The following is a 26934-nucleotide window of genomic DNA, read 5'->3' as shown; positions in this document are numbered from 1 at the left end:
CAACATGGATAAAGAGGAAGGATAGACTAGCCCCCTGCAGAGAGTCTAGGAGACACCATAAGAAAACACCTGGAGCAGAGAAAGTCTTAACTATCGTATCTTTATGATTTTGATTGGAAGCTTGGTAGATTAAAGCATTGAAATAAAATAATATTTCTCAGTAAATCTGCCCTTTAAAAATGTTAAATAAATAACTTAGTCCAGTCTCAGTTATTTGAGAACAATGTGGGTAAGTATCAAACAGTAACATACTTATGAAAGAGGCACTCACTGAGCCTCATAACTGAGATGGTTTGTTTCTTCACAAAATAAACTGTGTGAAATTTTGGAAGTAAAGGGGAGCCTGAATATTTTTCATCTTGTTTTGTGCTGTCTTTTTGCTTTCTTCTGGTTGTTTCTTTTTGTTATTGTTTTTTGTTTGTTAGTTTATATTAACTTTCCTTGCAAATTTTTATTTTGGTTTTGTTTTTTCAGACAAAAATAAAGAGAGACAGAAAGAATATGAATTGTGTGACTGGGATCTGGGGAGGATTTGGGAGGGGTTATGGAAAAGGGAAACAAGATCTAAATGTTTCCATGAGAAATTCAATAAGAATGTGCACAACAGATATTTTAATAATAAGATCCCAAAATACACATGTGTGCAGACTCAGAATGGATTACAAATATCACAAGAGAGTTCTTAGGGCAATAAAACAAGCTGAGAGTGGTGGCCATTTCTGGCAAAGCCAACAGGAAGGAGCAGAGAAAGTGGTTCATCAGATGGTGTCCAGCTCCATATCTTGAATCATGCCACAAAAACAGAAGTCAGAAGAACACAAAGGAATGAAATGAAACACAATTCCAGTGCTTGCTAAGTATAATAAGGCTTGGTTAAGGGTCAAGTTATCTTACTTCACTGTTGCGGTAAATCTCCTGCCCATAGGGAGTCCATAGAATAAAGACACAAGTCAGTAAATATAAAATGAATGCTGCATGCCTAGATTGGGCAGATTTACCATTAAACTACACTATTCCCCAGCTAAAAGAGCTCTTAACAACTTGGGGTTTCCTAGGTCAAGGTCTTCTTCATCTTCTCTCTCTCCACCAACTGCCCTCTGCTTACCAACTGCTACTCCTCCCTTCAACAGCTCTCCTGGTCTTCTCCTCTTTCCTTGCCTCTGGCTCCTCCCACTCCTCTTCCACTGCCCAATTACTGGCTGTAGCCTTTATTTAACAAATTTGATTGGACAGAAGGTTTACAAGATTCACTCTTCCTTCGCAGCCCCTCCCAGGAGTGGAATTACCATGACAACAAGAGGCTAGGGCTATCCACCACATTTCCCTCTTTTTGTCCAATAAAAAAATTTTTTTCTTTTCACATATTAATTGAACACTAACTATATTACCATGTTATGCTTGTTAAAGTACAAGATAAACCTAACACCCAGTCCATCATTTTTATTAACTAAATAGAACCTTTGCCATCTCTCTCAATTAAAATATTTAGTTCTGAACCTGGCTTATGTCCTGTCTTGAGAATGAATAACATCTGAAAACCATCCTCTCAAAGTAAATAGCCTGGGTTGGCTGTGAGATTATAAATCTTCAACCCCATCAGAAATCCAGAATGACTCAGTTAAATAAAGATATGGGAAGCACAAAGCGTGGCTTCTAAAACTCAACCAATTTAAATAGACCACTGAACATCTAGACAGTTCCTTATTTCAAAAGGTTGGAGCATCTGGTCTTCAGCCTTCTGGCCCAGGAATCATCTGACAGACCTAGTAATGCAGAATTACTAAGGGCTGATTACTCTGTCTTGGCAGATATAATCAGTCGACTATTCTGCAAGTGTGTTTATTTTTTTGCACACTATTTCGTCTGTAGATGAAAAGAGGCAATTCTTGACTAGTGGCTGTCGTACCACAACTGGTGTAATTCCAAAGATGCTCAATTTCTTCTTAGAATCCAAGACTGGGAAGCTGTCAGGATAAGATAGGTCTCCAATAAAATAAATGTTTATATAAGAATGTTTGTAATGTCAATTCTATGGATTTCTGACGTTTTTGAAAATCAACTATGTAAGGCAATCTGAACAGTTATCTGTTAATTCCTTTCCACTATTTCTAATTAAAATCCAGAAAACATCCTAACAGTAAGCAATGAGCCATGCAATTACCATAGGCCTCTGACTCACAAGCCAACCATCTCAAATCAAGTGGGTTTTTTTTTATTAAAAAGGACTGGGTCTAAGCCTTGTATTTCTAATTGAGTTATACAGGCACAATGCCTATATAAGAGTAAAATATTAATCCCACTTAATTCCTGAGATTTAGCTCTCTAATTCCCTTCCTGTCTGAAGCTACATTTGTAAAGTATTCCTTAAATTACAACACATGTATAATTTACAAAGTAACCAGAACCATCCACCCCAACATAAGGAACTAGGGTGATGATCTCATTTTGTCTGCTTCCAGCTGAATTGGGGCGAAGAATTCCCATCTGGGGGCCCTAAGGGAAATAGGAAAATTGGCTTAGTCAAAGGAGAGCTAGCTGGCATCATTTGCCTTGAAGTCACTGTGTACTGAGAAAGCTCATAGCTTAGCTGACACCATAACTGTTACAGTCAGAAAGGCTGGACAGGGAAGCTAGCTGTTCTGGAAAAGTTCTGGAAGCAAATCCTTAAAAGAATCAGCTTCGATGCAGTTGCAGTAGAATCAAGCACAAAGCTGGAATAGGAGGTCCCAGAGACTCAACATCCCCGAGTATAAATCATGCTAGGGCTGAGTTTCTCTTCTTTCATCCTGTAACATATAAAACTTAAAAGCAACAGGTAGTTTTATAAAAACATTCACGTGGAACGTGTAGGGCACACAGCTTTGTCAATGAAGATCAATAAAAAAAGGCCACTTCCCTCTTCAGGTTAGTTTGATCACTTAATCAAACTATAATATAACATATACATGCTCTCATAAAGGATGGCATGTATTAAGTCATGAGAAATTATTACCCAATTAAATGTTCTTGGCTTTTTATTGACATTTTAGTCCCAGCCAGTTAAGTCCATATAAGAGACATAACACCAGATATACATCACCCATTTGGTTGGTTGAGTTAGTCTCCCTTTTCTTCTGTGTCGACTAGTGCTTCAGGGGGTCTACCTTTGTCATTTCTGATCTTTATCATTTTGGAAGGAACCCACAGCTTTTCTTTTCCTGTGGAAACATAAACATAACCTCTCCCCCAGCGTAACACATTTCCCACTTTCCATTCTGACATCATAATATCCTTAATATAAACAGATTGATTTAGTTCAGTAGTTTTATCCACCATCCAATGTTTCTCAGTGACTGTGGTGTTTTGTTCATTAATATTCAAAAAATTTAAGTTTAATAAAGCAATATATAATCCATCTTTGGGGGTTCCTTTTGCCTATTAAGCATCTCCTTTAAAGTTCGATTAGATCTCTCCATTTTTAGGCGTTCTTCCTTCTTCTGCTCAAGAGCAATTTCTAAAGTCTTGAGCCGTGAGTCCCTTTTTAGTCCTGAGAAAACCAGGGAAGAAGCATGCTCTTTGAGATCCAAGAGAGAAGTCTCCTTCTCTGAGAGGTCTCCTTGCAATAGGCTGACCTTTATTTCAAGTCTTTAAGATCTTTTTTGTAGGTTTCAATCTCCTCTTGCTTCTCTCGCTCATCTCTGTCCCACTGCTCCTTTAAACATTCAATTGTCCGCTCTTTGTCTGCAAGAGCCTCCTTCAGCATTGTCAGAGCTATGTCCATGTTAGTTGTGTCCACCTGCAGAGACTTGACTTGCTCTTTCAAGCTGCTCATCTGTTTCCATTTATCTCTTAGTTGTTCCTGAAGATTTTCTATCTTCTTCTGGAGAACATTGACCATCCACTCCTTCGTGTCCAGCATGTCCTTGAGGTCGTGTATCTCTCCAGTTTGTGTGCCCTTCTCCTCAGTCATAACTGGTCTCAGAACATCTGTTTTTGAAGCAGTGACATTTAATTTTCCTGGGAAAGAGAACTCTTTTTGTCTGGCATTGGGGCCTGCAAGAGGCCCCCCTGGGAGTTTTTTGGCAGGGTATTGCCCCATTTGTCTGTTGTTGCTCTACAATCCTTAATCAGATGTCGGCCTTTGCCACATCTTTGACAAATTCCAGAAAGCTTAGGCCCCCATTTAGTATTATTTTTATTTGTCCTATTGTCATTTCTGAGATGACCCCATTTACCACAATTAAAACATTTGAAACCCTGGGTGAACTCTAGATTACTAGTTGCAGCTTTTCCTATTACTGACATATCAGCTGAATGAGATCCAACATCAGCTGTGTATCTAATCCATTCATCAATTGATGCTGACCTTGCCCTCAGTGGTCTGATTACTTCCTTGTATTCAGCAGTTGGATTTTCAAAGGCTAAAGACTCAATTATTGCCTTTCTTGCTACTGAATCTGATAGACTCCTTTCGACAGCTGAGGTTAGCCTTTGTAAAAAGTCAGGGAAGGTTTCTTTTGGCCCTTGTATGACTTGAGTAAATGGTTCAAGTCTCTTCCCGGATTCTGCAACTTTGTCCCAGGCATTTAAAGCTGACAATCTACACAATGCTAGAGTTTCTTCATCATATACAGCCTGCACCTCTATTTCAGCAAAACGACCTTCACCAAGCAGTTGGTCTATGGAAATCTCTCTTCCTCTGGCTCTATTTTGTCGTGCTATCTCCCTCGCCTCATCTCTCCACCATGCAACCCATTGTAAATTTGTGGCAGGTTCTAATATAGCTCTTGCCATATCTTTCCAGTCTTGGGGGATTATTCTATTTTTAATAGCCCAAGAAGTCAGAATTTGTTTAACAAATGGTGAGTGCATACCAAAATTAATGGCACTTTCCTTAAATTTTCTCAGATCTAACACATCCACAGGTTGCCATTCAAATTCCTCATAACCCTGTGGGTAAACAACGTTTGGAGGTCTTTGTTGTACAGTAACCGGATAGACCAAGGTGTGTTTTCTAATAACTCTTGGTTGACTTTCTCTATTTACTTCTGTCTTAACTTCAGTATTTTCCTCAGCTGAAAATTTAAATTGCTCCCTTAAGGTTTGTATACATGCTTCATATGTTTCTTTATATTGTAATTGTTTCCATTCCTCATTATTTTCTATCTGTTTCTCCATCTGATCTGTGAGCTATTGTATGCTCTGTTTGATCATCTTTTCTAGCTCCTGTAACTTCTGTTCTAAGCCCTGCTTCCATTCCTTATTATTTTCTGTCTGTTTATCCATCTGATCTGTGAGCTGTTGCATGCTCTGTTCGATCATCTTTTCTAAGGCAAAGAATTTTTTATCTAGAGCTCTGTCTTTTGAGAAGACATAGAATATAAAAAAATAAATATAGCAATACTTATAAATAATAAAGTGTTCCCTAAGTTGATTTCTGTCAAACCATTTGAAATATCATCATATAAAGCCCCAAAAATCCATTGTTTTTGTCATCTTTAAGTATCAAAATATGTTTCTTTTTTTATATTAAAAAATTATCTGGTCTGGAGCCCTCAATTCATTGTTTCTACCTGAAAACTACCTCACAGGCAGTTGTGTTCTAGGATCAGCAGTCCCTCGTTACAATTCGTTACTATAACCTTTCTATTTATCTGTTTGGCTCTCTTGACTCAGAGCAGCCTGCAATTTACTCCTCGCAACCTTAAAACCTTTTACATCTATTTATCTGTGTCTATTCACTTTTTTTAAATTTAATTCTTTAATTTTTTAATTTAAATGACCTACTGGTCTGGCTACAATAACTTTTGTTTCACTGTTGAATTTTTGGAAGACCCTTCTTTCAGTTTTCACAGGGCAGTGAGCAAGCCCAGCTGTAAGCTGAGTGCTGCTCCTGACCTTGGCCGTTGGTGAAGTTTTTGTACTTTGTAACTTTGTAGGTCCTCAGACCTATTCAGCTTTCAATACACTTTTATCTCAAGTTAGTTGAGTTCTAAATAATATGTTGGGCGCCAATTTGTTGCGGTAAATCTCCTGCCCATAGGGAGTCCATAGAATAAAGACACAAGTCAGTAAATATAAAATGAATGCTGCATGCCTAGATTGGGCAGATTTACCATTAAACTACACTATTCCCCGGCTAAAAGAGCTCTTAACAACTTGTGGTTTCCTAGGTCAAGGTCTTCTTCGTCTTCTCTCTCTCCACCAACTGCCCTCTGCTTCCACCAACTGCTACTCCTCCCTTCAACAGCTCTCCTGGTCTTCTCCTCTTTCCTTGCCTCTGGCTCCTCCCACTCCTCTTCCACTGCCCAATTACTGGCTGTAGCCTTTATTTAACAAATTTGATTGGACAGAAGGTTTACAAGTGCCACAAAAACAGAAGTCAGAAGAACACAAAGGAATGAAATGATACACAATTCCAGTGCTTGCTAAGTATAATAAGGCTTGGTTAAGGGTCAAGTTATTGTACTTCACTGAATGATATTATTGTAATTAAAGATCCTTAAGTAGAAAAGTGGTTAAAAAAGATTATATTTTTACAGTGCAAAGAAAGCACATACTGTAAACATAAGGGTCAAAGTGTTACTAGTGTTCATTCACTGAATAGTAAATTGTACATTAATTGTGGTTGACATGACTAGAGTTTAGAAAAATAACTGTGTCCAATTCATTTTCATATGAATTTATCTTTTATATAATAATACAAATATTGAAGAGAGAGAAGAAAAAAAGAGATTCAAAGGCAACGTGTGTGTGTGTCTGTATGTGTGTGTTTGTGAGAGAGATCACTTACTATATTTTTCTATCTTAAAGCATTCCTTGACTGGGGCCTACACATGGCAATGATTTTGGCTCTCCCTGTGAGGGTACACAGGTAGTACATAAGAACATGTTGCAGAACTGAGAAAGTCGATGCAGTCTGGCTCATGACCTTTACATAGAGACCAGGCCCCAGGAACTCAGGGCTGTCCTTCGTCTTCATTGTATTTAACTTAGGTCTTAGCAGCCAACAATCCAGTCTTTCTACATACAAACACAGAAAAGACAGAGAATAAGTTGCACATAAAAACTTTCCAAGGCACCAACTAATCAAAGAATACAGAGCTTTGAGAACCCAGTGTACAGGGAAGAGGACAGACTGATGTGTTGGAGAAGGGTAGAATCTGTAATGACTTCAATTCCACCTTGACTCAACAGGAATCATTTCAAGATTACACAGGACTTCTCTTCACACCGAGAGAGAAAACCAAGAACACAGATAGAAATCTCAATGGTACCTCTCTTTCCAATATGCTCCTTTACCCACTGAGTCGCTGCCAGAATACTCTCTGTCTTGGTGACATCAAGGATCACTGTCTACAGCCTCTCAGATGTCCTGCTCCTCAGCTGCTTGGCTCCCTTCTCTATCAGACATGCAGCCAGCACCTTCATTCCTCTCCTGTCCAGCTGTCTGGCCAGCAGGTTCCCAAAGCCTGAGTCACAGACTGTGATAAAGACATACTTGTCATAGAGATGGCCCACCACCTGCCTTTCCCTGACCAAGCACAGGAGTGTCCACAAGTGCCACCAGATAGAGCCACATGGCTTATAGAAGTCAAGTAGAGAGAAAAATACTCTTATAAATGATCCTGGTATCTGCTCACACAGGCAGGAGTAGGCATCTAGATCTCTAGCCTTCTGGGGGTAAAGTCCTCTGCATTCCTTATAATTACTGATGCCTCACATCTCTGGTTTTTGACCTGCTTTTGAATAGCAAAAATAAACGCCGTTTGGCTCTCTGTATTTCAATACCAAGAAAATACCACTGATTGTCCAATAACACAGGTCTATTGTCTTATGATTATTGCTTTCAGGACCCATGTGGAAATTCATGTGTATGTCATTACACATACACATGGTCCCATGGTCCACTCCTGGAGTTATCTTGTGTTTCTGCATCTTGCAATCTGGAGCCACAAACCAGGATGTTGTGAACATGAGAATCTATGAGTGACCTGCAATTGGAATCAGCAGAACATACAGGAGAGGACAGGGAGAGATGGTGCCCTCCTAATATAGCAGTTCCTGGGAAGGTAGAATGACAGCACCCAAATATGGAGTCCTTCTGTGTCCCTTTGAGTCCACTGGCTTTTCCCAACAAAGAAACCTGGAAGAGGAGTAATATCATAGGCAAATTAGTAGGATGGAAGTCATATACTAAAAACCCCAGAGTAATGACCTCCCTCCCTCAACCCCCTTATTTTCTCCCGAGAATTCCCCCAATAACACAGTACTTACACCATCCCAAATATTCACAAGGTAAAGATTTTAAAGAGCTTTCTTAAGCTTTGAAGAAATCAACTGGAGAAGGTCATCCACAAGAGATGTAGGCAGGTGGCTCAAGGGGAGATAGAAGAACTTGGCATCCCAACCAGCTGAGTATCAGGTGTGAGGGTGACAGGTAGTGAGAGCATGCTCTATGCAGTTCATAACCAAAGACCGGTCCTTGTTGCACCTCTGGTCCAATCCGTTTAGCCTTTTCAGATCTATGCAGAATGAGAAATCATTAAGGTGGTCATTCAGCTCCCACCACTCCTGTCTGACTCAAGCACAGAGGAGAATTTCTTTGCCCTATGTGGGAGAATCCATGTGTCTGAAACACAAGCCTAGGCTCTCCCAGTTCCTCAGAAGGACCACAAACACTCTTCAAGAGAAATTGTGCACTCAGTCACCTGTATCTCAGCTCATGGAAAGTGTTAGTCTTATACTGCCTCCAATTCTTAACTTTGCTTACAGGCTCATGATCATGAGAGTATCAGAAGGAACAGAGCAGCATGTTATGAAAGACAAGAAGTTTATCCTTACCTCATACACAAACTGTCTAAGGAAATATATCTAAACTATTGTTCTTTGAGGATAAATAGAAAGGCATTAGAACTGCTAATATTAGCAGAAGGTTAAGCATTTAAAATATATTTTGATCTTCAGAGCTCAGTTACAGGATGCCAGGTATTTCTTGCAATAGGTCTCCCTGATTTCTGAGCTGGTCTTTTCCCACAACATCTGGATATTTGAGATTACTCTGGCATTACTGGTCACATCAGTCAGGAAGAAACCTGGCTCTATAATAGCCATCCTAAAATAGGAGAGCTCCCTCCTGCAAGACAGACACATGTCAATGTGTTCAGAGGTTTTTCAGTGAGAACACTTTAATAAGAGCACAGTAGCATACTAAAAGGCCCCTGTGGTGACAAAACGCCACACCTTTTGGATCTGGGGCTTACAGCAAATGGAGTAGAATCTTGTGATAAGGGCATTGCCTCTGTGCTCTTGTATGTCACACTAAGTATTTGTTGTGTATAGCTCACTGGCCTAAAACTGAACATTCTGGTCTATGGCACTGTGTAAGACCTTTCTCCATGTAGTGCAGAGGCAAAGAATTCTAGTCCTTCTCCAAGTCATTTTCTTCTCACTGACAATCTACATCTGCCCCACATCTGTTTCAGGAAGTACTAGGGACAGTTCTTCTCTATTTCTTTTCTAACTATCTTAATTGCCATAGCCTTTAGGACATTATAGAAGCATATGAATTATCCTAGAGTGTGTTTATTGTAGATTCTACATAGGCATGATATCTATCTATAGAATTGAGAGAGATATTCACCCATATTTGAAAACATGCTCAGAATATAGATTTCAGGAGAATGTATTCTTGACCCAAAACCCTCACAGTCCCAATCCTATTGCAATATTGTATCCCAGTGTCCTCCCTAATCCATCAAAAACAAAATGAACTCAACTCATGTCTTAGTCATGGACACTTATAGACATGGAAACGTTCTTCCAAGTGAATGATTCAGTGAGAAGAAGGTGAGAGAGACCCAAAAATCTAGTGTCCTCCCCATGATGGGGCCATTAAGAGTGTGACTAGACAAAAACCATCTCAAAGCACCCCTTAAGTCCCCTTCACTTTGGATACCTGAGGGAGTCTGAGAAGGCCTCTACACCATACTTGGAGATTCAGTGACTGCCACCATCAAAAGACACTTGACCAAGATACTGGAGACATTGACCACATGGCCCCTTGCCTTCCTCACTAAGAAGAGCATGCTCAGTGTCACCTCAATCATGCCAAACAGTTTCACATCCAGTACAGTTGCAAAGTCCTGTTTGTTCATCTACTCATTGGGCCCGGAGGGGATAGAGATACCAGCATTGTTGATCAGGCCCCAGAGTCCTAGATTAAGTGGGAAGAGACCATCATACCACACAGGTTTAATTATGGATGAAATGTACATTCAACAAGGTAAGACCATGGTGACATTTTTAATGGACGATAGTATTCAATGGATAAGAGCAGGGTATCCACAGGGCTGGGGAACTCATGCTGGAGACTGTTGGCTGACAGCATGAATGCCTTCATCCTTTAAGGAAGTCAAAGGGATCTAAACAGGAAAAAAAGAAGTCAAAATATCACTATTTGCAGATGACATGCTAGTATACTTACTTAAATGACTTGAAAGCTTCCACCAGAGAAATCCTAACATGATAAGCAACTTCAGCAAAGTGGCTGGATATAAAATTAACTCAAACAAATCATTATCCCTCCTCTATGTAAAGGATAAGCAAGCTGAGAAACAAATTAGGAAAACTACACCCTTCACAATAGTCACAAATAATATAAAATACCTCGGTGTGAATCTAACCAAGCAAGTAACAGATCTGTATGACAAGAACTTCAAGTCCCTGAAGAAAGGAGTTAAAGAAGATCTCAGAAGATGGAAAGATTTCCCATGCTCATGGACTGGCAGGTTTACTATTACATCTTGGTAAGAGCAATCTACAGATTTATTGCAATCCCCATCAAAATTCCAACTCCATACTTCACAGAGTTAGAAAAAGTAATGCTCAAATTCATTTGGAATAAGAAAAAACCCAGGATAGCAAAAACTATTCTCAATAGTAAAAGAACACCTGTGGGAATCACCATCCCTGACCTAAAGTTGTACTACAGAGCTGTAGTTATAAAAACTGCATGGTGTTGGTACAGAAATAGGCAAGAAGATCAATGGAATAGAATCGAAGACCCAGAAACCAACCCATGTACATATGCTCACTTGATCATTGACAAAGGAGCTAAATCCATACAGTAGAAAAAGACAGCATTTTCAACAGGTAGTGCTAGTTGAATTGGAGGTCAGCATGTAGGAAAATGCAAATCAATCTATTCTTATCTCCTTCTACAAAACTCAAGTCCAAGTGGATCAAAGACCTCCATATAAAACTGGACACACTGAAACTAATAGAAGAGAAAGTGGAGAAGAACCTGGAACACTTGGGAATGGGGAAAATTTCCTGAACAGAACACCAATGGCTTATGCTCTAAGATCAAGAATTGACAAATGGGACCTCATAAAATTGCAAAGCTTCTGTAAGGCAAGGGACACTGTCAATAGGACAAAATGGCCACCAACAGATTGGGAAAAGGTCTTTACCAATCCTTCATCTGTTATCCAAAATTGGGCTAATATCCAAAATTACAAAGAACTCAAGAAATTAGACCCCAAACAATTAAATAACCCTATTTTAAAATGGAGTGGACAGCTCAACAAAGAATTTTCAGCTGAGAAATATTGAATGGCTATGAAGCACCTAAAGAAATATTCAACATCTTTAGACATCAGAGAAATGCAAATTAAAGGTGGTGATATTCCACCTCACACCAGTCAGAATGGCTAAGATTAAAAACTCAGATGGAAGTAGATGCTGGTGAGGATGTAGAAAAAGAGGAACACTCCTCCATTGTTGGTGGGATTGTAAGCTTGTACATCCACTCTGGAAATCAGTCTGGCAGTTCCTAGAAAACTGGAAATAATATTACCTGTGTACCCAGTGAACCTCTCCTGGGTATATGCCTAAAAGATGCTCCATCATATAACAAGGGCACATGATCCACTATGTTCATAGCATCCTTACTTATAATAGCCAGAAGCTGGAAAGAAAATGTGGTACATTTACACAATGGAGTACTACTCAGCTATTAAAACTAATGAATTCAAGAAATTTTTAGGCAAATGGATGGAAATAGGAAATATCATCCTGAGTGAGGGAACCCAATCACAAAAGAACTCACATGGTATGTACTCATTGATAAGTGGATATTAGCCCAAAATCTTGTAATACTCAAGACACAACTCATAAACCCCATGAAGCCCAAGAAAAGGACAGATCAAAGTGTGGGTGCTTTGGTCCTTCTTAGAAGGTGTAACAAAATACTCACAGGAGCAAATGCGAGACAATGTGTGGGGCAGAAACTGGAGGAGAAACCATCCAGAAACTGCTCTGCCTAAAGATCCCGCCCAGATGCAATCATCATATGCAAACTGTTGTAGATGTCAGGAAGTGCATGCTGACAGGAGCCTGATATAGCTGTCTCTTGAGAGGCACTGCCAGAGCCTGACATATACAGAGGCAGATACTCACAGCTAACCATCAAACTGATCACAGGGTTCCCAGTGGAGGATTTAGAAGACTGAAGGAGTTGAAGGGGCTTGTGGCCCCATGGGGAGAGCCACAATACCTATCAACTAGAACTTTCTGTGCCTAAAGAGCTGACATGAGAACACACATGAAGGAACCCATGGCTCTAGCTCTGTTTGTAGAGGAGGATGGACTTTTCAGGCATCAGTGAAAGAGGAGGGCCTTGGTCCCTTGAAGGCTGAATGCCCCAGTGAGGGGGAATTGGAGGGAGGGAAGGTATGAGTGGGTGGATGGGTGGGGGCACACCCTCATAGAAATAAGAGGAGAGAGGATGGCTTAAGGGGATAACATCAGAAATGTAAATAAATAAAGTACCCAAAAATTAAAAAATAAATAAATAAAAGAAAAAGAAACAAACAAACCCCCCAAAACAGAAATGAATCTGGCTATGGCAGTCAAACATTTAAGATTTTTAGCAGCAATATAACATTACCTTTATTATGGAGGTTCCTTATAATTGTCAAGGACAAGAGGCTGTGGAATGGGCCCATGAAACTCAAAAGCAGTATCTTCATAAAATAAAAAAGGAGGAGCTATACCCCTGTTACCACAAGTTTATTTAAATCATTTTTATTTTAATTTTTTAAAAAAAATTTGGATGCCAAGGAACTTTTTGCTGAGTCTCTATGGTGCTCTACAACTAGGCAAATTTATGCATAGGTGAAAGGGAAAAATCTTACTGGCATAAGGCATGATCCTGATCCGGTATTTAATATGGAGAAGGGGGCATGTTTGTGTTTTTTCTGCAGGATGCTGAAGGATCATGGTGGCCACCGTAGTGATGGGTGAGACATGCAGATGCCAGGACAAAGAATGATGCTGACCTGTGAGCTTGCTGAGTGGTCTACCAATGGTGATTGGGAAGCTGTATTGAACATATGTTCCAGGACCACCATTACTTATCTATACTTTTGATGGGACAAGCTGCCTTGCCTCAAGTTCTTAGACCTTGTGGAAGAGAGAATCAAAAATAGATGTAATAATTCCCCTTGTATTGTTATTAAATATCAACATTTATTCAGACTCAAGTATGGACTGGACTAGAAATCAATCCAATATTAAAAATAACAGTGTGCATTTAGAAGTCTGGTTCTGGATATTTTCAGAGACAAATATAAAAATTAGCTGCAGTTCTCTATTATATTATGTTAGCAAGAGATAAAGTTGGGGCAGGATCTGGATTTGAAACTAGTGTTAGCACATGTGTTAAGGCTCTTTTAATTGTCAAGTTAAAAATACTTTTGTTTCTTCTACAGTATTTAATGTAAGTTGCATTGATTGTACACCTTCTAGTTGTGTTTGTGTTTTGAAATTCGGCATGTCAGATATGGAGGTCTATCAACCAGATTTTGTTTTAGTGCCCTGAGTATCACAGAACCTTGATATTCTAAAGATAACATGCAAGTACTGGAAGAAATGAGTCAGGCTTTAAGCAGAAGCAAGAGGGTAGTGGGCTTGATTATTGCTGGTATACCAGCTTTAAATACATAATTGCTAGCACCCCTGCTTCTGCAATTGCTGTGATACAAGAAGTTAAGACAGCTACTATTGTTAATCATTTGAAAAAATGTTACTAACATGTTGTTGTCCTATTCAAATTATTGGAAGGACGTTCAGAGTTTAAGGGTAAGAAGCCATCTTGAGTGTCATACCAAATACCATTGGATTCATGCTAGTTCTACAATTTACAGTGGTAGTCATTATAATTAGGAAGAAGTTTAAAGACACTTGCAGTGTATTTGGCATATTTCTAACATCTCTCGGGATGTTTTAATGATACATCCGAAGCTTATGAATTTTAAAAATGCTGCTCTGCTAAGCATTGATGCTGTAGATAATGGAGATACCATTACACATGGCCTGAGGTCAGTATTTCTATTTTGGTCAAGCTTCAAAAATGGTATATACAGTTTGATCTTGCTAGCCATTTTGTCCTGGAAATACTTTTATTCCTGCCCATTGTGCTAAGGCTTTTCTTTAACAACATCAAGATGTTGGTAGCCAAAGTACATGACTTGTACCTGAAAATGGAACCACCGACAGAGTTATTAAATTAACAGACTGACAAGCCGAGGATGGGTAAGATTTTGCACAGAGCCTTAACAACCTAAGACAGAAGGGCATTGCATTTTGATAATGCATTTTGATAATGCATTTTCCATGATGGGTAAGGAAGTCATTCTTGTCCAAAAAACCTAAGACAGGCTCAGACTTGTTAATGAAATAAACCGGGGGGAGGCAGAGAGCTTTTAAGGCTGCATGGCAAGAATCTGACCTGGGCCAAGGACAAGAAAATGGGCTGCTTGGCAGAAATATGACATTGGCCAAGGACAAGGAGGTGAGCTTCAGGCAGGAATCTGACATTATGCTAGAGCAAAGAAGTAGTTTCAGGTAGGAATCTAAATATTAGGCTAGAACAAAGAAGTAATTTAAGACAGGAATCTAAATATTAGACTAGAACAAAGAAGTAATTTCAGACAGGAATCTAAATTTTAGGATAGAACAAAGAAGTAGGCTTCAGACATGAAAATGACCTTGGCTAAAATAGGGAAGTGGGCTCAGATAGTTTGGTCATCCTGATAAGCCCTTAGAAACAGTGATCACTGGAGTGTTCACATAACTGGTTTTAATGCCTTGCTTTATCTTTGACTATTTTGTTTATTGTCTTCTTTGTTCCTTGACTATCTACATCTATAGTATTGCTAGACCCTCAACATAGCACTGACCTTAATTTGTGCATTTAATTAAAATGGTATAAAAGCATGAAGGAGGAGGGGGAATGGAATAGGGGTTTCTAGTGAGGGAAAATGGGGAAAGGTGATAACTTCTGTATTGTAAATAAATAAAATATCCAATAAAAATTAAAATTAAAATTAAACTAAGAAAAAGACTTAGTGGCCCAGTTCTCTACCTGGGAATCAGCCATCAGTCCCTTAGCACTTGTCAAGTTTAGAAACCAATGGTGAAAACATGGCTCACCATTATTAATCTGGAAACCATAAAAGTACATTTGTGATGTATAAGTTCAAGCCACCTCTACAGATTTTATTCTCCTATTTGTTGTAGTGGTTTGAATGGAAATATCAGCCATAGGCTCATATGTTTAAATTGTTGGTCCTGAGAGTGGGGCATTGCTGGGGAGGGATTAGGAGGTGTGGCCCTTTTGGGAGTGAGTGTGTGGCTATGTTTGATTATGTGACTCACTGGGAGTGGGCAATCCCAGAGTCTTGCTTCTCCTGCTACCTATGGATATATATATGTAGTATTTCAGCTCCTTCTCTAGCACATGACTGCTATGTAACCCTCCACACTCCATGACATAATGACAGCAGTCAAAATCTTTAACTCTATGTAAACACAAATGCAATGTTTCATCTTTAAGTGTTACTATGGTCATGGCATCAATTCATAGAGATAGAATTCTGACTAAGACAGTTGTATCTTTGTATTATTCTGAGCCGTTTACACCCGGCTACCTGTGTCATTGAAGTGTCCACAAAAAAAGCAATAAGGAAGAATTAGTTTCCATATCATTTCTTATTATAGTAACTAGAAAAGACAGTCATAAAGAAGAAGAGAAGGAACAGAGGAAACCACAAAAGAGAAAAGAAAGAAAAGACAAAATTAATCTCTGGAGGAAATTTGGTTGGTAAATGAACAAATGAATACTTGATTGTGGGAGATTTGGATTACAGAGAAGTGCATTTAGTTTCTGCCAGTATTGAAATGAATAACAATCAACTCCCTTTGTTGCTCAACACCTATATTGATGAAAATTAATATTGATCAACTCTCAATATTTTTCTGCATCAATATTGTTTGTCATCAATATTGTTCAACTCTCCTCAGATGCTTACAAAACCCAATGTATTGGCTGATGTTGTAAAAACTTATCAAAAGCTAGAGTCATCAGAGATGAAGCAGCCTCAGTCGAGGAAATGCCTCCATAAGATCCAGCCATAGAGGATTTTCTCAATTACTTATCTTCTAAGGAGCATCTAGCCCATTGTTGGTGGTGCCATTCCTGGGCTGCTGGTCCTGGATCTCATAAGAAAGCAGGCTAAGCAAACCATGGAGAGCAAGCCAGTAGCATCACTCACCCATGACTTCTGCATTAGCTCCTGCATCCAGGTTCCTTCCCAATTTGAGTTGCAGTCCTGAGTTCCATTGGTGATGAACTGTGATTTGGTAGTGTAACCTAAATAAAAACTTTCCTAGAACAAGTTGCTTTTTTGGTCATGATGTTTTGTTGCAACAGTAAAGATACTAACAAAGATACCAAGGGACAGAATAAGACAGGTGATGATCTTTGCTAATAATCAATAGGACAGATTTTCTACTGTCAACCTGAACACAGGGTGCTCTCTTTCCCACCACCCACAGGTGGTCTTCAATCATCCCTTTGGCATTTAAAGTAATAGATCTTCAAAAACCATTCTGAAAGGCCTACAGATAAACACCATATCTCCATCTTCAAGTTCTGTGCAGGTTGAATGGGAGACTAGTTGATTGAGATTAAGATCATCATTTGTTGATGTTAAAACCTTGGTTCAAATAAGACATCTGCATCTTTGGCTCAAAATCATGTCTTATGATTCTATAGACACATAACCTCTAATCAAGATTCTTTTTGTTCAGTTTTGAAAAACTGTATGAAGAACTACTTCTGTAGAAGCTTCCTAAAATACATATCATGGGAGTCACCAAATGATGTTAGATAGGACACCACAAGTAGAAATCAAATGCCAACAAGTAAAACCTTCACTGCCAATAATGGATCACATTTTGTCATACCAACTCCACAAAAAAACTTCATAGAATAATCTCTGTTTTATTTGGGGCTTTAGTGCTGTGAACAGATACTGTGACTAAGCCAACTCTTAGACAATATTTAATTGGGGCTGGGTACAGGTTCAGACATTCAGGCCATTATCATCAAGGTAAGAGCATGGCATTTTCCAGGCAGACTTGGGGATGAAGGAGCTGAGAGTTTCTCCTCTCCTTTGAAAGGTACCTAGGAGAAGAATGGTTCCAGGCAGCTAGGATGAGGTTATTAAATCCCAAGCCCACAGTGGCACACCTACTTCATCACAGGTATACCTCCAAATAATGCCACTCCCTGGGCAAGGCATACTCAAACCACCACAGCCTCCAAACCCCCATTACAGGCTTTGCTCAAGACTACTATTTGCTCTCTAAACCTGATGGTAAGGCTATTTAGCTGTGGTGGTTTGAATATACTAGCCCAGCAATTGGCACTATTCAGAGGTATGGCCTTGTCAAAAGAAGTGTATCACTGTGGGCAGAGATTTTAAGATACTCATCCAAGATCCCTAGAAGCCAGTGTTGTCCTGCTTGCCTCTGAAGAAGATGTAGAACTCTCAGCTCATCCTACACCATGACTACCTAGATTATTACAAGGTACTGCCTTGATAAAGGACTGAATACCTTACCCTTTAAGCCATCCCCAATTAACTGTTGTTCTTCTAAGAGTTGTCTTGTTCATGACATCTGTTCATACCAGTAACCCTAACTAAGACAGAAGGTGGTATCATGACTATGGTATTGTGATAGGTCTGACCATGCTGTTATGTGGAAGAATGTGGATTTGGGGACTTTGGATTTGGAAATCAGTGGAATGCTTTAAGTGGGATTAATGATTAATGGGCTATTTTAGTAAAAAAAAAAATTTTATGCTAAGTGTAATTTGAACTCTGGAGGCCAGGCTCTAAATGTTTCAGAAGAGAAGGACATTAATATGTGACTGAGAGAAGGCTTTTGTGATACTTTGGTGTAGAATGTGGCTCTTTCTACTCTTGCCTGAAGAGTCTACCTGAGGCTAAGGTAAAGTGATTTATACTAATTGCACTGACAAAGGGAATCTCAACAAAGCCCAAGAGAGACTTTGTTCTCTGGGTAAGTCATATGATGAGCATTTTGGGCAAGAATACAAGCCTAGAACAGGAAAATATAAAATATATTTTCCAAGAAATAAAGGAACACCAGGAAGTAAAATGAAGATGAATTTTGTACCCAAGGGTATAAACAAATTAAAGAAGTGGTGACTTTGCAAAGATCCCACCCCACTAAGCATACAGTTAACAAGTTTGCCATTGAACAAGGAATGGTTCTATGATTTTAGCTGTTATCATTACTTGGTTACAGTCTTCACTTGGATTTCTATCTGGAACTGAAATACAATCCAGAAATGAAACACACAGGCTTTTAATCTGAATCTTGAGGAACACTGGCCATGAAATGGTCAGGCCTAGTAAAGTTAGTAGAAGTGCTTGATCCCTGAAGTCTGTGTCAAGCATATCTCTGAGTTTAAGCAAGCTTGGGACAGACCAAGTTCTAGGTGAAGAAAAGCTTAAATCTCAACATCAAGGACAGCCAAGGTTAAAAAGTGAGGGAACTGAAAAAGAGAAAACTGATAATAGAATAAGGGGGCCATGTTCCAGGCCCAGTAAGCAGCAGAACTCAGTAGCTTCCACCATCTGGCTCTGGCTATAGAATCAATAAAGGAAGAGACTACTGGGACAATTGATGATGGTTAGCTTGATCTAGGAAATTAGTGATAATTAAGTAGTGAAAAGCATCACTGAGGTGAAATCGTCAGGGAAGTGGTTTCTGGGAGCACAAAGAAGCTATTTTCCAGAGAAGGTTGTACCTCGTTCTGCAGCTAGACTTGATAGTGTTTATGAATCACCCATGGAAAACAGCTGAGACTTGGCACTGTGAGAGACTACAGAAGGTCATTGGTGAAGGTACAGATTCAATTACAGTTAATGACTCAGGAATAAAGGTCATGTAATAAATTAGGGCCTACGCAAATTAACAGAGCCTAGGACTGGCTACTGGTAAAGCCTAGATGCAGCAGAAGACCCCAGTGTATTAGAGATGCCAGTACCATAGGATGATCACCAAGAACAGCAGCAGCAGTGGAGTAGTGTTAATAAGAGCCTAGAGTTGTACAGACAGCAGAGCTTCAGATGTGACTTAAGTTCTTCAAAAAAGCCCAGAAGATGATAAGTGAATCTGAGATATTGGAACAAGAAGCTTGAATATTAATGTTTCCTTGAAGACCTCAAGATGTTCAAGTTGCCAGAGTCATAGGATATCTGCTGAGGAAACCTGATAATAGGAAGTAGGTCCAGCCCATGAGAAAGAAGTTTGTTGCAGTAAAAAAGATGAAGAAGGAGTTGGAGATCTAAAGATGGCTTTAATATCAGATGCTGAGATGCACAATTTAATGTTTGCCTAGCTGTTTTTCTCTATACCTTTGAGGTCTACAGTTTAGAGAGAGCATGAAGCTCAGAAGACACTTTGAACTATAGATTTTAACATAATAGAGACTGTTACACACTATTGTGACTTATGAAGTTGGAATAAATGTATTCTACATCATGATATGTATAGGCATAGCCCCCACAGACTCATGTGTTTGAACAAGCCTATGGAGGTTAGTCAGGAGAATAGAGTGATTTGAATAGACTTGCCCCATGGAGTGGCACTATTAGGAGATGTGTGACCTTGCTCTAGTTGGTGTGGCCTAGTTGTTGGAAGTATGACACTGTGGAAATATGATTGAAGATCCTGATTCTATGTCCCTGGAAGCCAATCTTTATTGGTTTTCTTCAGAAGAAGATGTAGAACTGTCAGCTCCTCCTACATCATGCCAGCCTGGATGCTGCCATGCTTCTACCTTGACAATAGACTGAATGTCTGAACCTGTAAGCCAGCCCAATTAAATGTTGTCATCCTAGTCCTTAAGAGTTGTGTTGGTCATGGTAGTTGTTCACAATAGTAAAACCATAAGTAAGTCAATAGCTGAAGTCTGTACTATCTGATGTCATCCAGGTAAAAGAATGCAAGCTGGTGCCAAACTAAAAGCTTCCCTGCTATAAATTATCATGTCAAGTGCCAGAAGATAGACTGGACACTCCTAGAGGAAAAGTGTAGTCATTAATATTACCAAGGCACAAGCCCTGTCTGTGATCTACCACAGTGACCTGACTTTAAGATATACTGTTCCATAAGGCAACAATTTCATGGGTTTAACTAAACACTTTTCATTAGATTGAAGTTGTGCTCTCTGGGATGGAATCCATAATAATACTACTACAGTGGCCAAGAACCTGAGACTAGATAAGTCACAGTTCTATGAGAAAACTAAATATCATTATTATTCTAAGGGAACACACAGTAACAAGACTCTGAATGCATATTACTAGCAGCACTCAGAAATCCAGTGATTTGATCAGTCTCCATCTGGAAAACATGCCTTGCAATGACAAGAATGAACACAGAAACAGACAAGTGACCAATGTGCAGAGAGTGAGAGACTCTGGCACACTCAGTCCTAAAAGGGACGTCTTCATCATGCCTCTCCCTTCAAGACTCAGAGGTCTATGGTGATGAAGAGGCAGAAACACTTTAAGAGCCAGAGGTGATGAGTGACTCCAAGGAAACTGTCTCCTGGCACAAAACGACTGCTGTTCACATTAACTCACAGAGATTGTGGACGCACAAGTAAGACCTGCACAGTCAAAAGGGGACAGTGACCCAGCACTGAGGAGGGAAAGTGGACACATTGTCTAACCTCTAAGCAACAAGCTTTTTGTAACTGATAACTGCTGTCCAGAGAAAGAACAGTTTTCTGCACTGTAGTGTCAATGGTACCTTGTATGCATTTTGATGTGCACTGTGTGAAGATTCACATGCTGATTTCTGTGTCCACTGCATCTGGTTACAGTCCTTATTCAGAGAATATCAAGGTGCAATCTTGTGTAAACAACAGCTTTCTAATTGTTCTCTGAAGTGTTACTAAAGGCTTTAACAAGAAATGACTGAACAGGGGAGAGAACAGGCTTGTCTTCTCTTTGACAATGGACTGACCTGGAGAAGAGGAAGTATGGATCAGCCACCTACAAAGAGTCTAGGAGAGACCATAAGAAAACACCTGGAGCAGAGAAAGTCTTAAATGCAGTATCTCCATAATTTTGACTGGAAGTTTTGGTAGATTAGAGCATTGAAATGAGTAACACATCTCAGTAATTCTGCCCTTTAAGCATGTTAAATAAATAACTTAGTCCAGTCTCAGTTATTTGAAAGCTAGTTGGGTAAGAAGCAAACTGTAACCCTCTCATTATAAAGGCACACACAGAGCTTTGCACCCAATAGTTGTGTTTCCACAAACTAAAATCCATGAAATATTCGGAAGAAGATGAGCCTGCATTTTTCTTATTCTGATTCGTACTGGCTTTTATGCTTGTTTCTTTTTGTTTGTTTTATGTTATTGGTTTTTTAATTTGTTGGTTTGTTTGTGTTACCTTTCCTTAGGGAATTTATATTTTTGGTTTTTTTAGACAAAGAGAAGTAGAGACATAAAAATATGAATTGTGTGATTGGGACATGGTGAGGATCTGGCAGGAGTTCAGGAAAGGGAAACATGAGCTAAATGTTTGCATGAAAAAAAATAATAAACATATGCAAGACATGTTTTTTTAATTCTAGGATCTCAAAATACACACGCTTGAAGACTCAGAATGGACTAGAAGCATCACAAGACAGTTCTTAGGACAATAAAACAAGCTGAGCATGGTGGCCATTTCTGGTGATGCCAACAGGAAGGAGCTGAGGAACAGGTTCATCAGGTAGTGAACAGCTCCATATGTGGAACCCTGCCTGAAGAACATGAGGCAGAAGAACACAAAGGAAACAGACAACACCAGTGCCAATGCCTACTAAGTGTAATAAGGCTTGGATAAGATAGCTCCTCAGCTGCTAGCTCTCTTCTTCTTCAGACCTCCAGGGAGCACCTTCATTTTTCTCCTGTCCAGCTGTCTGGTTCCCAAAGCCCGAGCCACAGCCCATGAAGAAGACATATTTGTCATGAAGATGGCTCATGACCTGCCTCTCCCTGAACAAGCACAGGAGTGTCCACAGGCCCAGTGAATTTACTTCACTGAATGTTATTATTGTAATTGGTGTTCTTTAAGTGGAAAAGTAGCCGAAAAGGTTGCTTTTTAAAGGGGAAAGTAAGCACATACAGTAAACATAAAGGTCAAAGTATTACTAGTTTTTATCCATTGATTATTAAATCATACATTAGCTGTAGTTTCACATGACTAGAGTTTAGAAAAATAACTGTTTCAAATTTATTTTTATATAAATTTATCTTTTAAATGATACAAATAGTGGAGAGAGATTCACCTGCAATGAGTGTGTGTGTGTGTGTGTGTGTGTGTGTGTGTGTGTGTGTGTGTGTGAAAGAGTGAGACCACTTCCTAGATTTTCATTCCTAAGGCATTCCTTCACTTTGGGCCTAAGCATGGCAATGATTTTAGCTCTATCTGTGAAGATACACAGGTAGTGCATAAGAATGTTCCAGATCTGAGAAAGCAGATGCACATGGGCCCATGACCTTCACATAGAGACCGTGCCCCAGTAACCCAGGGCTCTCCTTCTTTCTCAGTGTCTCTAATCTAGGAATCAGCATCCAACAATTCAATCTTTCTACATAGAAAGACAAAGAAGACAGAGAATAATTTGGACATAAAAACTTCCCAAGGCAACAGGTGATCAAAAAATACACATCATGGAGAATTCAATGTAGAGGTAAGAGAACAGTCTGATGTGCTAGAAAGGGACAGAGTCTGCAGTGACTTCAACTCCATCGGGCCCAACCAGGAATCTTTTCGGACTACACAGGCCTTCCCTTCACCCACTGAGAGAAAAAAAACATAGACAGGAATCTCCATGGTACCTCTGTTCCCAAGATGCTCCTTCATTCACTTAGTGGCTGCCACAATACTCTTTGTTTTGGTGACATCAAGAATGACTATCCCCAGCCTCTCAGATGTCTGGCTCCTCAGCTGCTAGCTCTCTTCTTCTTCAGACCTCCAGGGAGCACCTTCATTTTTCTCCTGTCCAGCTGTCTGGTTCCCAAAGCCCGAGCCACAGCCCATGAAGAAGACATATTTGTCATGAAGATGGCTCATGACCTGCCTCTCCCTGAACAAGCACAGGAGTGTCCACAGGCCCACAAGTGCCACCAGGTAGAGCCACATGGCTTGTAGAAGTCAAGTAGAGTGAGAAATACTCTGAGTCATAATGATCCTGACATCTGCTCACACAGGCAGGTGTAGATATCGAGGACTCTAGGTTTTTGGGGCTAAGTTCTCTGCATTTTCTACAATTATTGATGTCTCACATCTCTGGTCTTTGACCTGTTTTTGAACACCAGACACAAAATGCCCTTTGGCTTTCCCTATCTCTCTGCCAAGTAAAATAACACTGACTGTCCAATAACACAGGCCTATTGTCTTATGATTATTGCTTCCAGGACCCATGTGGTAATACATGTGTATGTCATTACACAGGTCACATGCTCCAGTGCCAGGCTCCACTTGTGTCTCTGCATCTTGCACTCTGGAGCCACAAACCAGGACGTTGTAGACATAATGAGAATTTATTTGTGACCTGCAGTTGGAATCAGCACAACTTACAGAAGCCAGGGAGAGCTGGTGCCCTCCTAATACAGCAGCTCCTAGGAAGATACAACCAGGGTGATTCTTACACATTACCAAGTCCAGCTACAGCACAAGGTACAACCTTGGCTATTTCTGGAGCACAACCTCTGTGCTCTCAGAAAACACTTCCCAGAAGATTTCACATCAGTGATGTTATATTTTGGGAGCCAACTTTTAGCAGAAAGCAGCTATCAACTTTGCAGCCATCTCAAACCACATACCCTGATAAGAGACTTGTTTTTCAACAGCCTACAACAGCTGAAGCACACTCTGATAAGCATCTTGTTCATCCCACATATCTTGTTTTGCTGTTTAGTGACCCTAGCTGCATGGTGCACATGGTAAAGAGTCTTCAGCTGTGCTCCCCTGCTTGTGTTTATAAATACCCAGGATTACTTTGCACAAGGAGGAGACAATAAGAGAGCGAGGAGACAATAATAGAGAGATGAGACAATAAGAGAGAGACAATGAGAGACAATAAAAGGAGACAGTAAACGAGACTGAACAACACACTCTGGATTTTCTCCATTCTTTGAGTCTGTTGCCCCTGCATCACCACTCTCTCTCTTGACCAGAGGACTTAGCCCTAAAGTATGGGGCAGTGTGGACAGCAACATAGTGGCCCCAAAGTGTGGGGCAGAGTGGTCCTCAACATAGTGTGGTCTCAATGTTGGAGCTCCAGTAATTGGAATACAGTAAATTACACCACAGGAATTGCAAGCGGGCATCCTTGCTCCTGTGCTGGAGAACCTTTTGACTGATAGAGCCTCAACGTTGGAGCTCCAGTAATCGGGATACAGTGAAGGACACCACAGGAACGGGAAGTGGGCATTCTGGCTCCTGCACTGGAGAACCAGTCGACTGACAGAGCTGGCTTGGCAGTGGTGCTCGACTTGAGACAGTGAGAATGAGAGACCCAGTGAGGGACGTTACTGGAAGAAGGGTCTGCCGAGAATTCAGAAGTGAAACAAAGGTGATTGCAGCGAGAACAGTAGGTCATAGTAACAAAAATGGGGCAAGAAATAAGTAAGCATAAACAGATGAAAAAGGCTTTAAAGATGTGAGGAGTAAATTGCACGATGCTCTGAGTCAAGAGAGCCAAACAGATAAATAGATAAATAGAAGGTTGCTCTAGGCAGAGATCTGAACAGAAAGATAGTGTTAATCAGTTGTATTAGATTGATTTAACTTTCAAAATGGGTGTGATTCTGTTGGGAGCCAACTTTTAGCAGAAAGCAGCTAGAAAGCAGCTATCCACATGCTAGCCATGCCTCCAAGGCTTATGTCATATCCACATGCCTACAAGGGGTGTGCCAAAAGTGTAAATACCCCAAATTTCCTGTCAATAAAAACAAAAGACTTGAGACTTGATCAGAACCTCTGTCTTGTCTTCATTCCTTGCGTCTCTTCTCCTTATCCCCACTCTCTCTCTCTAGACCCTGACCGGAAAACGGGAGTGGCTGTTTGAAGCCAGGCAGTGGTGGCATATGCCTTTAATCACAGCCTTTGAAAGGCCAAACCAGGCAGAGTGGAGCAGGCCACAACATAGTAACTATTCAGATATTTGTAAGTCTTTTGTCTCAAGCCAGGTAGAGCAGAGCCTGGTGGCAACATGATTCTGAGTTGTATAGTTATATTTTTCCTCTGGATAAAAGGTCAATATAAAGGCTTTCCTGGTTACTGGCGAAAGGATAGACAGATTTGGGAGAAAATGTTTTTTATGTGTTTTCAGAAGAGGTCATTTAGGTAGTAGTTATATCTTCCAGAATTATATGGATCAGAAATGACAGAGGTAGGCCTCCAGAAGACTAGATTCCAGAGAATCAAACAAAATAATTATCTTGATACTAAAATTTGTTTTGAGATTTGTATATTACAGAATACACAGCCTTGGTGAATGAATCTAATCACCTACATGTTCACCTTATACCCTCGACTTCCAGCTGGATGCAGTTAAGACAGACATCAGAGACTTATCAATTTACCCTTCCCCCTCATCCCTCTTCTAATATCTCAATGCCCATATTCAGCTTGAAGAAGTTAATGAAGAGTTGGCACCCCAATTCCCTGGACTTGGGGATGGAGGTGGTTAATATTAGGCTGTCTTTCTTGGGAAAAGTAATGGTTTTATTGGAACAGGGAGAAAGAGCTAAAATTGATTACACAGCCATAACCTATTGGTAGAAATCTGTATAATTGTTACTAAGCTGATGCAAATTCAAGGATTTCATTGGTATAATTTCTTCTATTGGAAATTTGTGGGTACAAGGCTTAGAGCTTTTACTTGTGTAACAGGGGAGTTGTGTGTTGCCCTTAAAAAGAGTGTTGCTTTTATACCAACTATTTTGGCATTAAGTTTCTTGTCTCTTGGGTTCATGCTGTTCAACAGACTGATGGCTTTTGTACAACAACAAATAGACACTGTTCAAATGAAACCCATACAGGTCTGCTATCACAGGCTGGAAGTAAAGGACTCTAAAACCTCTGTCACCAAGACTGACGAGGATTAACCCCTAATTTATGCACTAAGCTGGATAGTCAATGACAAGTAAGAGAACACTTCAAGATCCTTGCCCCTAACAGGGAAGCCTCAGCATCTTAAGGGAGGCTGGGGTCATTTGTTCTGACCTAATGCAGGCACGGTTTCCATAAGTTTTCCCAGCCTTCCCTTTTGAAAAAAATTAAAAAGGGGACCTGTTGGGAGCCGACTTTTAGCAGAAAGCAGCTATCAACTTTGCAGCAATCTGGAACCACATACCCTGATAAGAGACTTGTTTTTCAACAGCCTATAACAGCTGAAGCACACTCTGATAAACATCTTGTTTATTGCACATATCTTGTTTTGCTGCTTAGTGATCCCAGCTGCATGGTGCACATGGTAAAGAGTCTTCAGCTGTGTTCC

The 26934-nt window shown here is 40.0% G+C and overlaps 1 long non-coding RNA gene across 1 annotated transcript; it reads right to left on the bottom strand.

Annotated features, from left to right (window-relative positions):
* Positions 1–597: 597 nt before the first annotated feature.
* On the bottom strand, positions 598–25409 carry LOC143436321 (uncharacterized). The gene is made up of 3 exons (XR_013106437.1): positions 23267–25409; positions 8257–8504; positions 598–8125 (listed from the first exon to the last, which is right to left on the bottom strand). It is a non-coding gene; the product is annotated as an uncharacterized LOC143436321 (long non-coding RNA).
* Between the last annotated feature and the right edge of the window lie 1525 nt (positions 25410–26934).

This window comes from Arvicanthis niloticus, chromosome 22 (assembly GCF_011762505.2).
Source record: "Arvicanthis niloticus isolate mArvNil1 chromosome 22, mArvNil1.pat.X, whole genome shotgun sequence".
In the NCBI taxonomy this organism is placed as follows: Eukaryota; Metazoa; Chordata; class Mammalia; order Rodentia; family Muridae; genus Arvicanthis; species Arvicanthis niloticus.
The sequence above is the reverse complement of the archived record's forward strand: the minus strand, read 5'-3'. Positions and strand labels throughout refer to the sequence as shown.